The following is a 15,685-nucleotide window of genomic DNA, read 5'->3' on the forward strand; positions in this document are numbered from 1 at the left end:
GCCATCCCATACTTCCTATTCTATTTCTAACAACTTCTTTCAATTTTTCTTTTTGATTTTCTGTTAATTTGTTAGAGATGATTATAGGTAGAGTATCACTTCCGCCTAGGAAAGTGTATCTCAGATGGTTTGGTAATTCTTTAAGTTCTAATTTAGGTGGAACTATTACTGAAGGCGGAACTGGTCCATCTTCTCGAATTAAGGACTCTGGGTCCTTATCTTCTAATTCTTCACCCATTATAGGTTCCATTATTTCTTCTCTTTGAACAATTTCATTAACACATTCTTCAACTAAATCAAGCTTCATACAAGCGAAATCCTCCATAGGATATTTCATTGCTTGATTCATATCGAACTCGATCTTATCGTCACCTATTCTTAAAACTACTTTTCCTTCCGACACATCAACTAGAGCACGTCCCGTGTTCATGAATGGTCTACCAAAGATTAGTGGACAATTAGCATCATAAGCAAAATCTAAGATAACAAAGTCAGTAGGAAAAATAAATTTGTCAACTTTCACCAAAACGTCTTCAATTATACCATATGGTCTTTTAGTGGATTGATCCGCTAATTGCAAAACCATATTGGTACGCTTGATGTCTTTTTCTAAACCTAATTTCTCAAAAATAGACAATGGCATCAAGTTTATACTAGCTCCTAAATCACAAAGACAACTTGGGAATTCCATATTTCCCAAAGTACACAGAATGGTAAAGCATCCGGGATCTTTGAGTTTAGTAGGTAATTTGCTTGATACTATCGAACTACATTCTTCAGAAAGTGAAATGGATGAAATTCCTTCCCAACTAATCTTTTTTGAGATTAAATCTTTCAAGAATTTTCCATAGTTAGGAATTTGCGTAATTGCATCCATGAATGTTAAATTTATATGCAAATTTTTAAGTTTATCTAAAAATGATAAAAGTTGTTTATCATGGTCCTTATTTCGGACCCTGTGTGGAAAAGGTGGTTTTGGTACAAAAGGTTTCGGATTAGAGTCAATTTTTGTATCTTTTTGTTTTAATGTATCTTCTTTGGATTTTGGTAAATCATTTCCAGGTAAAGTTGAATTTCCGGGCATTTCCGGACCTATGTAGTTTTTTCCTGAGCGAAGAGTGATAGCCTTAACATGCTCTTTCGGATTTTCTTCCGTTTGGCTGGGAAGACTTCCCTCTTTGCGGGATGGAATTGATTTAGCAAGTTGTCCAATTTGAACCTCCAAATTATGGATGCTAAATGATTGGTTTTTGATAAGCTGATCGAATTTATTTTCGATCCGTTTAAAACCATCGTCTTGATTACTTACCTTTCCATTCATAGCATCAATAAATTTGTCGATTTTTGAAGATAAAGTGCTAATCGTATCTCTTGTTTGATTTTGATAATTATTTATCCGATATTGATTAGCATTTGCATTATTATTATTATTACCATCTTTCCAGTTAAAGTTAGGATGATTTCTCCATCCAGGATTATAAGTATTAGAATAAGGATTAGTAGTTTGGTTTTGTCCTTGGACAAAATTTACCTGTTCTATCTCATTCATACCTTCGTAATCAATGTCTCTCTGGATTGGATCATTAGGATCGCATGGTGCCATAAATTTATCAATTTTGTGCGATAAGGCAGAAAATTGGGCTTGTAACATTGCTACAGGATCAAGATTCATTATACCTTTAACCGATGATGTACCTGAGGATGATGGTTTCGCCGTCGGTATATGGCCACGCTCGGCGGGCCACATACTGCTGTTGATTGCCATTTCTTCCAAAAGTTCTCTTGCTTGGGCGGACGTCTTCTTCATAAATAACCCTCCAGACATAGCATCTAATGAACCTCTAGTTGTAGGATTTAATCCATTATAGAATGTCTGCATTAAAAGTGCATCTGGCAGTTGGTGGTGTGGGCATAAACATTGAAGTTCTTTAAAACGTTCCCAAGCTTCATAAAGAGTTTCATTATCATTTTGTGTAAAAGATGTCAACTCTTTGATGACTCTTGCGGTTTTTGCTAAGGGAAAATATTTTTGTAAAAATGCTTGGGCTAATTGGTCCCAAGTTTCAAATGTTGCAGCAGGCATAGAAGTTAACCAAATTTTTGCCTTATCCTTCAAAGTGAAAGGAAAGAGGCGAAGTTTGATTGCTTCGGCTGTTACATCAGTAATTTTAAAAGTGTCACAAATTTCTAAGAAATTTGTCAAATGTGCATTAGGGTTTTCGTTAGGTAGTCCATAAAACGTTACGTTGTTTTGCAACATATTAAGCAAAGCAGGCTTAATTTCAAATTGATTTGCGTTTATACGGGGTCTAACTACACTATTAGTTACACCGGCCATTCCTGGCCTAGCATAATCCATAAGTGTCGGTGGATCGGCCATAATCTCTGGCTGGTCTACTTTGGTTTTTAAGGGTGTTTTGTCTATATTTTTCTTGTTTTTCTTGTTTTTCTTAAGTGTTCTTTCAATTTCTGGATCTAAAGGATCTGGTGGCGTGCCCGAATTTCGCAAACTGCGCATGAACTTGAAATTGTTACACGAGCCAAACTACCTTCAAAACAAAATTGAAAACAAGTATGTTATATAACTGAAAATAAATAAAATATAAAAATTGTATAAAAATAATGTATAAACCTATATTCGAAAATAAAATACGAAAAATAAAAATTTTGTCAAAAATTTTGGCGTATCCCCGGCAACGGCGCCAAAAACTTGTTGAGCGATTTCCGCAAGTGCACGGTTTCGCTTGTAGTAATAAAAATATTGATCCCACAGGGATACGTTTTTTAACGAAAAAACTTATTTTTTGAATTTGTTAATTTCGAACTAGTTAGATTTACTATTAAATGTAAATGAAAAGTGAAAATTAGTTTAATTGAATTTAGGAAATTTGTTTAATTGAATTTGTGAACTTTGAGTATTTGAAAATGCTGGAATAAGATTTTATATTTAGAATAAATCGATTGTTAGAAAGGTCTTCTGATTTTAAGGATGAATTTTACAAAACAGGAACATTTAGAACTTTTTAGAAAAACGAAAGAATTTATTCATTTGCATTAAGCAAAGAAAACAACTTAAACTTTGTATCAATTATGATGATGAAATAAATGACGGAACCTCTAATTAATTGGCTTTGAACGCGACAAAACCCTTTCGGGATAGTTGCCCTTACTCAAATTAAAACTCTTTCGAGATGATAATTTGCCTAAGTGTTCAACAAAGTTTCCTTGTAATGATTTTGAATTCAAGTGCATATTAATGAAAACACCAGCCTCACTTATATTGGATTGGTTACCATAAGTGCTGCATAACGATTTGTCGAATAGAACGGACTTTATTAGATGAAATATAAATTGATACAAGTTTACAGAGAACAAGGAGCATCGAGTTCTTCGAGGGCGTGCAAGTGAAGGGCTTGATCGGTTCCGCTTCCTTGGGTTTCCTAAGAGGTTGTCAGGCTCAGGGGCGAACACTCTACTCAATCTTCTCGCTGTAACTTCGTAATAGGGATTCGGTCGGCCACTACCATGATGCAAACTAAAACAGGAACAATGTCTAAACGCTACTGAGTTGTAATTAAACTATAAACAATATGTGTACCTCATCTTGTTTTGTACAGAATCTAATTTCTAACTCTCGAAATGTGTTTACTTAGAACTTCGACATAAGTTCTACGCTCTGATTCTATATCTATATTATAACATTTCACAGCCACTTTTTCTCAACATCAACTCTTTATTTATAGATGTTGAAGGGTTGTGTTTGAAGTGATGTATTCGTTGGTTAAGAGTCGTGTCCGTTGTGAAAGGACGTCTTTATCCACTTGAACGAACGCGTTTCTTGGATTTTCAGCATGTGTTAAATGCTCTTTGTAAATTTTATGCACTTACCGAGGATGGTAATCCGCGGCCATGAATGACGTAGCATTGAGTTGAGCTTCGGACGAAGGGGAGAAATAGCTATACCACGCGTGTCGCGGCCGTGGGTTGAGGATCCACTGTCGCGGCCCGGTGATTTTTCTCACTTCTTAGCTTTCATTCGTGTCTTCGACTTGGCGCTTTCGATTTACGTCGTCTTTGACTCCTTTTGTAGGGTTTTTCTTCTGTTTTAGATCCTTTTTCGTTCCTATTTGGATTTTACCAAATATTTAGGTACCTTGCAAGAAAGAAAGATATTCGAGAGTAAAAGTAATCTAAACAGATATAAATAACACGAATTTGTAATAAAAATGATGTAAATGTTAATGATATTTTAGGTATATTTTGGGCTTAACACTTTCCTATTTGCTTCCCGAATTAGGCGGGTTAGCATATGGAGACCGATTTGGATTGAAGGGAGCTCCGTGCCAAATAAGGCTTCGTTCGCCAGATCAGCCATACGCAGCTCACGACAGCCAAACTCCAAACAACAGCCACTTGAGCACCAAACCTGCATCGGATGAGTCTGTCAAAAAAATATCGAAATTGTCATTTTGCATTAGCCGCTGACTGAAAATAGACCCAATTTCCTACCAAAGCCGTCTTGCGAATGAACATTGCAGAAAAAGATGATCAATGCTTTCCACCGATGATAGACACAAAACACACCGGGAAACTAGATGGATTCCTTTCTGCTGAAGAATGTTCTGTGTTAAGATTTTACCATACATCACCTTCCATAAGGTTATTGAACGGGATGGTGGGATGTGAGTTCCCCATACAAACCGGTGCCAATTAACCGGGGTCAGCTCCGTACAAAGGGATTGATACATCTCCTTGACCGTGAATTTTCCTTTAGTAGAAGGTTTCCAAATGCACAAGTCACTGGGATCTAAGCCACGCGAAACCGCGAGAATATTACCCTGGACTGCCGTCGGGAGCTGGTCAATGTGGTGCCAGGACGAGTCAGTCAGGAAATGATCCACACTGCTGAACGTTTGCCGCTGACGTGCAGGTGACCAGCCGAGTTGCTCAGCCATAGTAGGGTGGATCCAACTGTCCGTCCAAAAGTTCAGACGGGAGACTTGACCAATCCACCAATGCGAATGGCCTCTCACTGTAGCATATGACAGCCTACAGGACGACCATACTGAAGAAGGTGCAATTGAAGGTTTCGAGACCCTGTGCTTGAAAAAAACTGACATTTCAGTAAGTTGATGATCCAGCTATCACCCTGTAGCAGATCCCAACTCATTTTCCCTAGCAATTCCTGATTAAAAAGCCTGTAATCCTTGATACCAAGCCCCCCGGCTTCCAAACTTTGGCAACCGACATGGCATGGCACCGTAACCAGCTTCCGTTTATCAGTGCAGCCTGTCCACAAGAAGTTCCGGACACATCTGTTTAATTTCTTAAGAAGGCTTACCGGCCATTTGTAGACAAGAAAAGAATGAACTAAGGCCCTTGTCACAGCAGATTTCACAAGAGTTAGCCTTCCTGCAAGCGAAAGGGCAGTCCCTTTACATTTACTGAATTGCCTAAGGAACTTGTCGGCCAGGCTGTAGGGGAACCGAGCTATTGGAGCTCCCTTAAAGACCGGCACACCCAAATAGGTGAACGGTAGCTTTTCCTCCTGGATCCATAGGAAATGCGGGAGGCGGTTCGCACGGGTTCGAGTGACAAATTTACCAAGATAGATTGACGATTTGTTCCAACTCACCTGTTGACCCGAGACTGAACCATAAAATTGAAACACGGACTTGAGAGTGCGAATATTCCTCATGGAGGCAACCCCAAAAATTAGGACATCGTCAGTATACAGAAGATGGGAAAGAAAATTTGTTGCCACCGGAATAACACATAGGAGTGAAAGCTCCCTCAGTTTCAAGATTCGACATCCATCTGGAAAAAAAGTCCTCAGCGATTCCGAACAGAATAGGGGAAAGGGGATCTCCATGTCTAACTCCTCTCGAGCAACTAACATAGCCTTTGGGGGCTCCGCCCAGCATAACTGAAATCCGTGATGAGGATAGGATGTTAAGAATCCAATCTCTAAAAGTAATAGAAAACCCAAACGTTTCAAGAACCGTCAACAGGAAAGTCCAAAATAAATTAATAAAAACATATCATAATTTCTAAAATAATTGGAAAACAAAAAAAAGTAAAAAATTACTTTGGCAACATGAAAGTTGTTACTATTAATATAATATTAGCAACGATGGTATTGCTGCGCAATAGGAAAATATATAGCAACGACAGGTGTTGTTGCGAAACGTCAAAATAAACAGCAACAATAAATGTTGTTGCAAAATACCAACATATATAACACGTCAAAACTTGTTGTGATACGTTATAATATATAGAAACGCTGACACTTGTAGCAAAAGACAACTTTCATTCTCTCACCTACGATCAAGATTTCGCAAAGACAAAGCTTTCACAATAAGCGTTTTGTTGCCAAATATATATTTTTAGCAACAACAAAAAGTCGTTGCATAAACCTTTAGTAACGGAATGTATCAAAACGACCAAAAGTCGTTGCAAAATATGACATGTCGTTGCCAAACATATTTTTGGCAACAACTTTTTCCGTTACCAAAAATCAATTTTCTTGTAGTGATGTGATGTTGAAGATCCTATATTCTTTGAAGAAGCTGTTGAAGAAGAAAAATGGAGGATTGCAATGGATTCTGAAATTCAGTGTATTGAGAAGAACAGGACATAGGTTCTAACAGATTTACCTAGCGGTACTAAGAAAATTGGGGTCAAATGGATCTACAAAACTAAGAGGAATGAACATGGTGAGGTGATAAAATACAAAGCACGCCTCGTAGCAAAAGGGTACTCGCAAAGGGAAGGAGTAGACTACTCAGAGGTTTATGCTCCAGTTGCAAGACTAGACATTGTTCGAACCATCACTGCAGTAGCCGCACACAAAGGTTGGAAAATATTTCAACTTGATGTCAAATGTGCTTTTCTACATGGTGAACTTAGTGAAAAAGTGTATGTTGAACAACCAAAGGGATATGTGAAGAAGGAAGAGGAGTGCAAGGTGTATCGACTTCATAAAGCTTTGAAAACATAATACCTCCTTACTGCCTCCTCCACAACTGCCTCCACCACAACTGTCTCCTCCACAACTACCTCCTTACTCCCACCAAAATTCGTGATGTCTAGGTCCACGACCTCTGGTCCTGCATCACCAGTATTAGATGCGCCCAGACAATCCTTGTACATTATCTGCTCGTTGAAAACAACATCCCGATTGCAAATAATCTTCCTGTTCTGACTGTCCCAGAACCGATATCTGAAATCATTACCACCGTATCCAATAAACGTGCACTTAATAGACTTCACATCTAACTTACTTCTCTCAAGGGGACCAATATGAACATATGAATCACATCCAAATACTCGTAGAAAGGATAGATTTACCTGTTTGGCACTCCAAGCCTCTTCAGGAATGCCACTCTCCAAGGGACTCGATGGCCCTCTGTTGATCAAGAATGCTGCAGTGTTAACTGCTTCTGCCCAGAACGTCTTCGGAAGTCCGCACTTCAGCCTCATGCTTCTAGCATGCTCACACAGAGTTTTGTTCATTCGTTCTGCAACTCTGTTCTCTTGAGGAGTTCCTTTCAGAGTCTTCTCCATGCGAATTCCATTCTCAGCACAGAATTCCTTGAATTCCCTAAGCTCATACTCTCCACCATTGTCAGACCTCAAGCACTTTACCTTCAAACCTGTCTCATTCTCAACCAGGGCCTTCCATTTTCGAAAGGAATCAAAAGCATCAGATTTCTTTCTCAGAAAATAGATCCACACTTTCCTAGTGGAGTCGTCAATGAGGGTCATGTAATACAAAGCTCCACCAAGAGATTTCACAGGTGCAGGACCCCATAGATCGTTGTGAACTAACTCCAACTTCTCTTTCTTCAAAGTTCTGCCACCCTTAGAGAAACTGACTCTTTTTTTATTCCCAAAGATGCAATCGTCACACAGCCCAAGATCAGCAGATTTTAGACCCGGCAACAGACCCTTTGAACATAGCACTTTCATCCCCTTTTCACTAATGTGACCAAGACGACAGTGCCACAAATCTCCATTGAAATTCTCCCTCATGACATCAATGCTATTGAAAATGTTGTCTATTAAGTACAACGATCCAACCTTCTCACCACGGGCAACCACCATGGCTCCTTTGGTCATTTTCCAAGCACCAGCTGCAAAGATTACACAATAACCTTCATCATCCATTTGCCCAATGGACAACAGATTTCTCTTTAGGCCAGGAACATGCTTTACTCCAGACAGCTTTATCACAGATCCATTCGGAGATTTGATCGAAACATCTCCCTTCCCTACAATCTCCAAAGGCTCATCATCAGCAAGATAAACCTTTCCGGATTTCCCAAGGGTATAGTTTTCCATCAAATCTGCACTACTACATGAATGAAACGAAGCTCCTGAGTCTAATACCCAAGACTCCAGAGGACTTCTTACACTCAATACCAGGGCTTCTGCTGCTGTTTCTGCAGTTCAATTACTCAGAATCAACGCATCACCAAAATCCTCGCTGGCTGAATTCACTGACTTCTCCTTCTGCGGTGCCTTGCATTCACTCTTGTAATGACCATTCTCATTACAATTCCAGCACTTGATGTGGCTCTTGTCCTTCACAGGTTTCCCTCTCCCTTTGGACTTAGACCTGCCACGATTCTACTTTGACCTGCGATTTGACCTGCCCCGATTCTCTGCATTCAAGGCTGATCCAGATGTGGAACCTGACTCTTTCCTGCGAATCTCCTCGCTTATAATCAAGTCTCTGACATCATCAAACCTAAGTTTTTCTTTCCCTGCTGAAGCACTTAGGGCAGTAACCGTGCCGCTCCAACTCTCTGGTAAAGAAGATAACAGAATTAGGGCTAATACCTCTTCGTCGAAATCAATATCTACAGAACTTAATTGAGTGATTGTCATATTAAAATCATTCAGGTGCGTCGCCACTGCTATATTCTCCGTCATCTGCAGATTAAACAGTCGCCGCATCAGATGAACTTTATTTGCCGTGGAAGGCTTCTCGTACAACGAACTCAAGATCTCCAACATCTCCTTCATGGTCTTTGCCTTCACCGTGTGATGCCCCACGTTTCTGGACAGCGACAGGCGAATCACGCTCATCGCTTTTCTGTCCAACAGCTTCCACTCTTCATCATACATATCCTCCGGCTGCTCACCCAAAGGCGGGTACAAATCTTTACCGTACAGGTAATCCTCGATCTGCATCTTCTAGAAACCGAAATCCGAACCATCGAATTTCTCCACGGGGGTTTTTCCGTCTCCCATCGTAATTACCCTCGCTCTGATACCAGTTGTTAGGAATGATTGAAATAACGATAAACGAAAAATAAGTAAACATACAAGAATTGTTTACCCAGTTCGCCACTTGATTAGAATGACTACGTCTGGGGGCACTACCAAGCCAGGATATTTCACTATAATGAATAAGATACAGATTACAGAGACAGAGGTTACATTTACCCAGTTGGATCGCTGCAGTTGGGCCCATCGCTTCAGTTGGACCTATATATATTAGTCTCCATAAGCCCAACATCGCTTTCCTCAACGGATGAATCGCTTTCCTCCATTATTACTTACTGACTATAGCTGCGGTGGAAGAACAATAAATTGGAAAAATATGAAACGTTTGCTAGTAAATAATGCATATATTATAGTCATCCGAAAGAATTATTTAAGAATGCAAAATACATCATAAATGTAAAACATGCGTCTCTTCGAATCCCCCAACCCTTCCATCATTGGGCATACATGGAGTAATAACTATATTTGTTTTGGAAATTGGAATTTGAATAGACGAGAAGGTTTAGTGGGAAATTATAATCAATAATTAATGTTTCTAACAAAAAATAATTATATTTAATGACAAGCTGCAACTTGTACATGTTATATTTGCAGTACATATTTAATGTAAAAAATGTTTAAAATTTACTCCTCTGTCTTGGTAAAATACCTAAAAAAACATTATTTTGTAGATGACAATTATAGACACCTTAATATGATTTATACAGACAATCTGGCACGATTGACATTGATTGTTTCACCCGTATTTTAATTTGGGCCATTTTCATAATTAATTATTTAATTCAGCCTTGATATCTGACGGAATTTCCTTCACTGGAATGCTTCCATGTGAGGCGCTATTGGATTCGTCGGGGACACTCCGATACTTAAGTTACAAATTGATTTGATTATCTACTTTTCACATTATGTTTATAATTTAATATATTATAACTAAATTTACACTTGAAACCTAGGATTAAATTTGACCTTATCCTTTTAATTTGGATATAAACAAAATAAAATATAAAAATATAGTAAAAAGGACACCGCATAAAGTTAGATTTCTCAAAGTTAGGTATTCCCCTTTTATGCCTTTTCTATAAATCCAATGCACAGTTCGATTAGAATCGGCGGCGGCGCTGAACTCCAGCTTTATGAAATTTTAGGTTCCCATTGAGTCTCCCGACCGTCAATTTTCAGGTAAAACTTCTTCTCTTTGCGTTGTCTTTTCTTCCGATTTCCAATTAGCTATTCATTTATGGGATAAGATACCAAAATAGGCCTAAGGTTTTTTGGGAAGTACAAATTTAGGTTCAATGTTCAAAATAGCACCAATACAGGCTTAAGGTTTACAACATAGCATCAATTTAGGCCTCAAGTACAAAATAGCACCAATATAGGTTTAATGTTTACAAAATAATACAAATTTAAGCTTAACGTTTAAAAAATATATCCAATTTAAACTAAATGTCACAATTAAATTAACCATATTATATTTTTTTTCCTAGTAACTTTATATGTTATCTTTTTGTTTAGTTCTATTTTCTTATTTGTTATAATACAATTAATTAGTTTTCTTGTCTATTAAAATCTTATATTTGTTTTTCATAAACCATTCCATGACTCCTAAATTTCATTACTCATTAATATTTGTAACGTTCACGAGGTAATATGATTTGTAACGTTTAAGAGGTAATATTATTTTCTCTTTACTACTGTTGTAGTTAGATATTACAATCGACGATTATTTAAAAGTTTCTGTCACGGAAAGATTTGGTGCGAGTTAATTATTAAATTGTCCGTCTGAACTTTTATATATTAAAAATAATGATAATGTAAAAAATTGAAAAGAAAAATTTATACGGATAGACTCCTAGCAGTGTCACGAGTCTAACTGAATCTCCTGTCGGAATTAGCGATATCAGTTTAGTTTACACATTACAATTTCGGTGACAAACGAGAATAGTCCGATAAAAATGTTTGGTTTAAAATTTAGTTTTAAGTTATTTGAATAATATTTAAGTGACTTAAAATTGCCGAGTTAAATTAAATTATAAATTAGAAGGACTAATATCAATATTTGTTAAATAGAGTCTATATAAATTTGAATATAAAATTAGGACTAATATCAATACTCTTAGTAGTTTAACATGGTTTAACGAGTCTAATAGTTCTAATTAATTATTCAGTTTAGAATTTTGTTTTGGTGACCGAAAATAGTCCAATAAAAATATTTACTTCTAAACGATATTAAATTTTATCGATAGAATATTTTGAACTATTTAATTTTTGGAATTTGATTAAATTATGAATTGATGATTTTATATAAATTTTTACCAATTTTAATTATATTAAAATATTCATTGATTTTAATGATTGTGATTATTTTTGTGAAAATAGTTAATTGAAGTCAAGTGGTTTTATGGTCATGGAATAAATTGGAAGTTTGATTGTGAAAAGAGATTTGATCATATTGTGATTTTATGATTTTTATATCCATCTAGAGTAATTCGGATTGATGGTTTTGATATTTGAAGATAGTGTTCAGTGAGGAATATGACTTATAACATCCAGATATTATTTACAGGACTAAAAAAGCAATTGACCAAACGACCGCGTATTAAGACGATCGGGAAAGCTATGGCGTATCAAGCAAGTCACCTGGATGGCGAATCACATGGATTCCTCCATACGCTATCCGTAGTCAAACATACGGGAGATCCGCCATCTCATCTCGATCCGCCCCTTGAACGGCTAAGCCAATTTCTGATAAAGGCAACTAATAACTCATTAATGAGCTAACGGTCATACTTGAATAAGATCAATAACCGCTATTAATGAGGCATTAATGGAGACTTTCTAGTTACCAAGAGTTATAACTACATGACTATAAATCGCGACGATCCGACGTTTTAATCTCCGGGAATCCGTGAAATCGTGAACTGACCTAATGTAGGAGTAGTAAAACGAATTTCTCCCTTTTGTTTGTTTTTCTTCTTCGAGTTCCCAAACACGAAATAAAACACGGGAAGATTAATTTAGAATCAACCGTTGAATAGCAACCAAAGTAGATTGCCTCTAATTAATCAACACAAGATCAAGGATAAAAGAAATAGATGAAAAATTAATTGATCAAACGAAGCCGTAGAGAAATCTCGTCCTCGAACTAGGGGTGTCGAATTTTCTCTCTCTTGGACTAGGTGAATTTCGAAAATCACAAGTAGGGTATGGCTTTCTTGGATTTCGAAAATCTCAATGGAAGGGGTATTTATAATCTCTTGTATCTAATCCCTAGTTAGATAGAATTAGGTTACTGAATAGGAATTCCATTCGGAATAGAATTCCTAATTATTATCTCACTATATATCTAATATATTAAGGATAATAATAATAACCTTATTGGATAATAATAGGAGTATATTAATCTAATTAAAACTCCTAACTTAATTATCTCTTAATTAATTTAATTCATATTCCTAATCTAATTAGGATTAACAAAATCAAATTAATTATTCATGTATATCACTATATGAATTTCGACCCCCTTATGTCCATGGGCCTTATTGGGCTCAATTGGGCTTCTATCAATTAATTAACATCTATCTCTCTTTTAGGTTCCAAGTCTTATGTGTGATCCCATTAGGTTCTTATTGCTTCTAGCCGTATGCAACGTTATTAAATTAATTTTCAAAGAATTATATTTAATCTTTGCATAACGGAATGATGTACAGAGTATGTGATTAGCAAGTCCATAATCATTCCCCCAGAGCTATAAGAAGACAGGTTGATTCTGTCGTTAACCTTTCCGTATTAGTTACAGTATAATTCGATCCTTTATCAACTACATCCTTAAACTGAATCTTATGACTATGGGTGATGTCAAGTCACATATAGCGAGACGTTCATTTTACTTGTACAGGCCGAGTCAACTCAAAAAGATAGGTTAAGTGAAATCTGTATTTCTTACTCTTAAGCTATCACCTTGCAAGGATTTAGAGTCGAGTCTTCCACAAGCGATCCATGGATGTATCTCCCATTTATCGGGAGTGATAAATGCTCAATCCAATATATAACGACTCCGCAATTACTTCATGTGATACCCAACGTCTACTGTTCACACCCCAGAGTCATCTCTGTTAAGGATCATGTTACACTAGAGTCAAAGCATCACATTCCGTAATCCAGAATACCAATTAATATTCCTTTGAGTCTGAGGATTAGTTATACCTATTAATACCAATGAGATGAACATGTGACAAGGATGAATCTACCCATCCTGTTATCTCAAATCGGATCCCCAATCCTAATGAACAACGTTTCATCGGATCTATATAACTGTCCAGATATCTGTATATATGAAGCTTGTGAGATCAGCTTTCTGTCGGACAGAAGACATTGTTACATACAAGTCTCAACAGTGATATGTCAATCCCAAACATATCACTTGACTTGGGGTGGTTTTAAGTTTATCAGTTTACTATAAAGTTTTGTCTCACTTCATGCTTGTATGAACACTTTATAATCACTTTAAATAAACTTACGGATTTCCTTTTATTAAACTTTATTTAGTGCTTAAAAGGGATTGCCTTTATATAGTTATAAAACATATATCTCTTTAAACAAATGATATAAAGAACAATTCATTTACATTAAGTTTGTATCCTAGAACAATTGTCTATAGGACACTAAACCCCAACATACTCCCACTTGGACTAAAGCCAATTGTTTCTAAAACTTATCCCAGTAGAAGTTAAATGACGATCATGTATTCTCTAGGTTAAAGGCTTTGTCAACGGATCTGCAACGTTGTCCTCTGTAGGTACTCTTTCTATTCTCACATCTCCTCTAGCCACAATCTCTCTAATGATGTGGTATCGCTTAAGGTAATGTGATGTAGGGTGAAATCGACTGAGGATTTTAATCTTAAATCCACAAAGAATGCAATCTTCTCAAGCTATACTTGAAGGTTGAGTTAACCCAAAGGATAGAAATCCAAGCTCTCAAGGAGGCTATAAGTTTAATTCTTCAAAAGTTGAGAACATTACAAAATATGGGAGTTTAAATACTATCCCTCAAATCAAAGAGAAAGACCCAAAAGCCTATGAATAGGGTTTTGGTTAACACTTGGCTAAGAGGGTAAAATAGGGAGAATGGTAGTCTAGTAAATAAGTCATAGTGGCAATACAGTAAATAAGGTGTCACAGAAATGGTCCCCCAATGTAAGAACTTGGAGGAGAAGTAGTCTCCAGGTCATGATACGCCCCGCGTATCGGATCTTACGCCCCGCGTGAAAAGGCTCCTGGACTTCAGGAGGTTGGCTCGAGTTCAGTACGCGAGGCATCCTGCGGAATACGCCCCGCGTTAGAAAGCTCCTGACTTGGTTGCTCGGTGTCACGCGAGGCATCCTGTGGACCAAGCCCCGCGTTATGAGGTTCCAGGAACTGGCAGACCAGCGGAGTGGAATCTACGCGGGGCGTCCAAGGGTTGCGCCCTGCGTGTTTAACCTCCTGGAACTTTTCTTGCTTCATGTGACCAATCATGCCCCGCGTGGCAAAGGATGCGCCCCGCGTCACCAACTGACCTGGTCTTTCATCCAAGACCACCATTCCCACGCCTTGCGTCAGGTTGGACACGCCCCGCGTGTTCTCTGTTTTGGGTCGTTCCTTGCTCTCTTTGAGTGGGTTCTCCCGGGTGGCCTCTAGTAGTTCCGGACTCGGGCTTAGGGATAAGATGCCCTCATCATTCTCCCCTTCTTCGAAAGAGTCGGGTCCCGCCTCGGTGACCTTGGTCGGCAACGTTCCCTTCGGCTTCCACAAGCTAAGGTCCTGCACATTAAAAGAAGAAGACATCTTCCCAAGCCAGTTGGGAAGGGTTAGTTGGTAGGCATTGGCACTCATCTTCTTGGTGATTCGAAATGGACCGTACTTCCTCGGCCTCAATTTACTACTAGGGGCGTGCATGAGTCGCTCCTTCCCCAAATACACCATTACTTCATCCCCCACTTTAAATTGCACATCTCTTCGGTGCTCGTCAACTTTGGCCTTGTTCTTACTATTCTTCTTCTCGATACTATTCCGTACTTCTTGGTGCATTAGGTGGTAGTCATTGGCCAAATTTCGGGCTGCCACACTCTTCTCCTCTACCTTCGGAATCTCCCCCAAATCAAGTGAATGGTTAGGGGCCTTGGTGTACACCACTTCGAAGGGTGACTTCTCGGTGGTTGAACTTACGGCTGAGTTATAGGCGAACTCGGCTTGGGCGATCACATAATCCCACATCTTGGGCCAATCTCGGCACTTGCTCCGCAATAGATTTCCCAAAGTCCGATTCACCACCTCGGTTTATCCATCCGTTTGGGGGTGAGCTGTGGTGCTAAACTTCAAGGTAGTTCCCAAAATAGCCCAAAGAGTTC

At 38.1% G+C, this 15,685-nt stretch overlaps 1 non-coding gene across 1 annotated transcript; it reads left to right on the forward strand.

Moving 5' to 3' along the window:
- The first annotated feature begins 1,895 nt into the window (after positions 1-1,895).
- On the forward strand, positions 1,896-2,002 carry LOC136225085 (small nucleolar RNA R71). Its single transcript, XR_010686822.1, has one exon. It is a non-coding gene; the product is annotated as a small nucleolar RNA R71 (small nucleolar RNA).
- The last annotated feature ends 13,683 nt before the right edge of the window (positions 2,003-15,685 follow it).

This window comes from Euphorbia lathyris, chromosome 3 (genome assembly GCF_963576675.1).
Source record: "Euphorbia lathyris chromosome 3, ddEupLath1.1, whole genome shotgun sequence".
NCBI classification, from domain to species: Eukaryota; Viridiplantae; Streptophyta; class Magnoliopsida; order Malpighiales; family Euphorbiaceae; genus Euphorbia; species Euphorbia lathyris.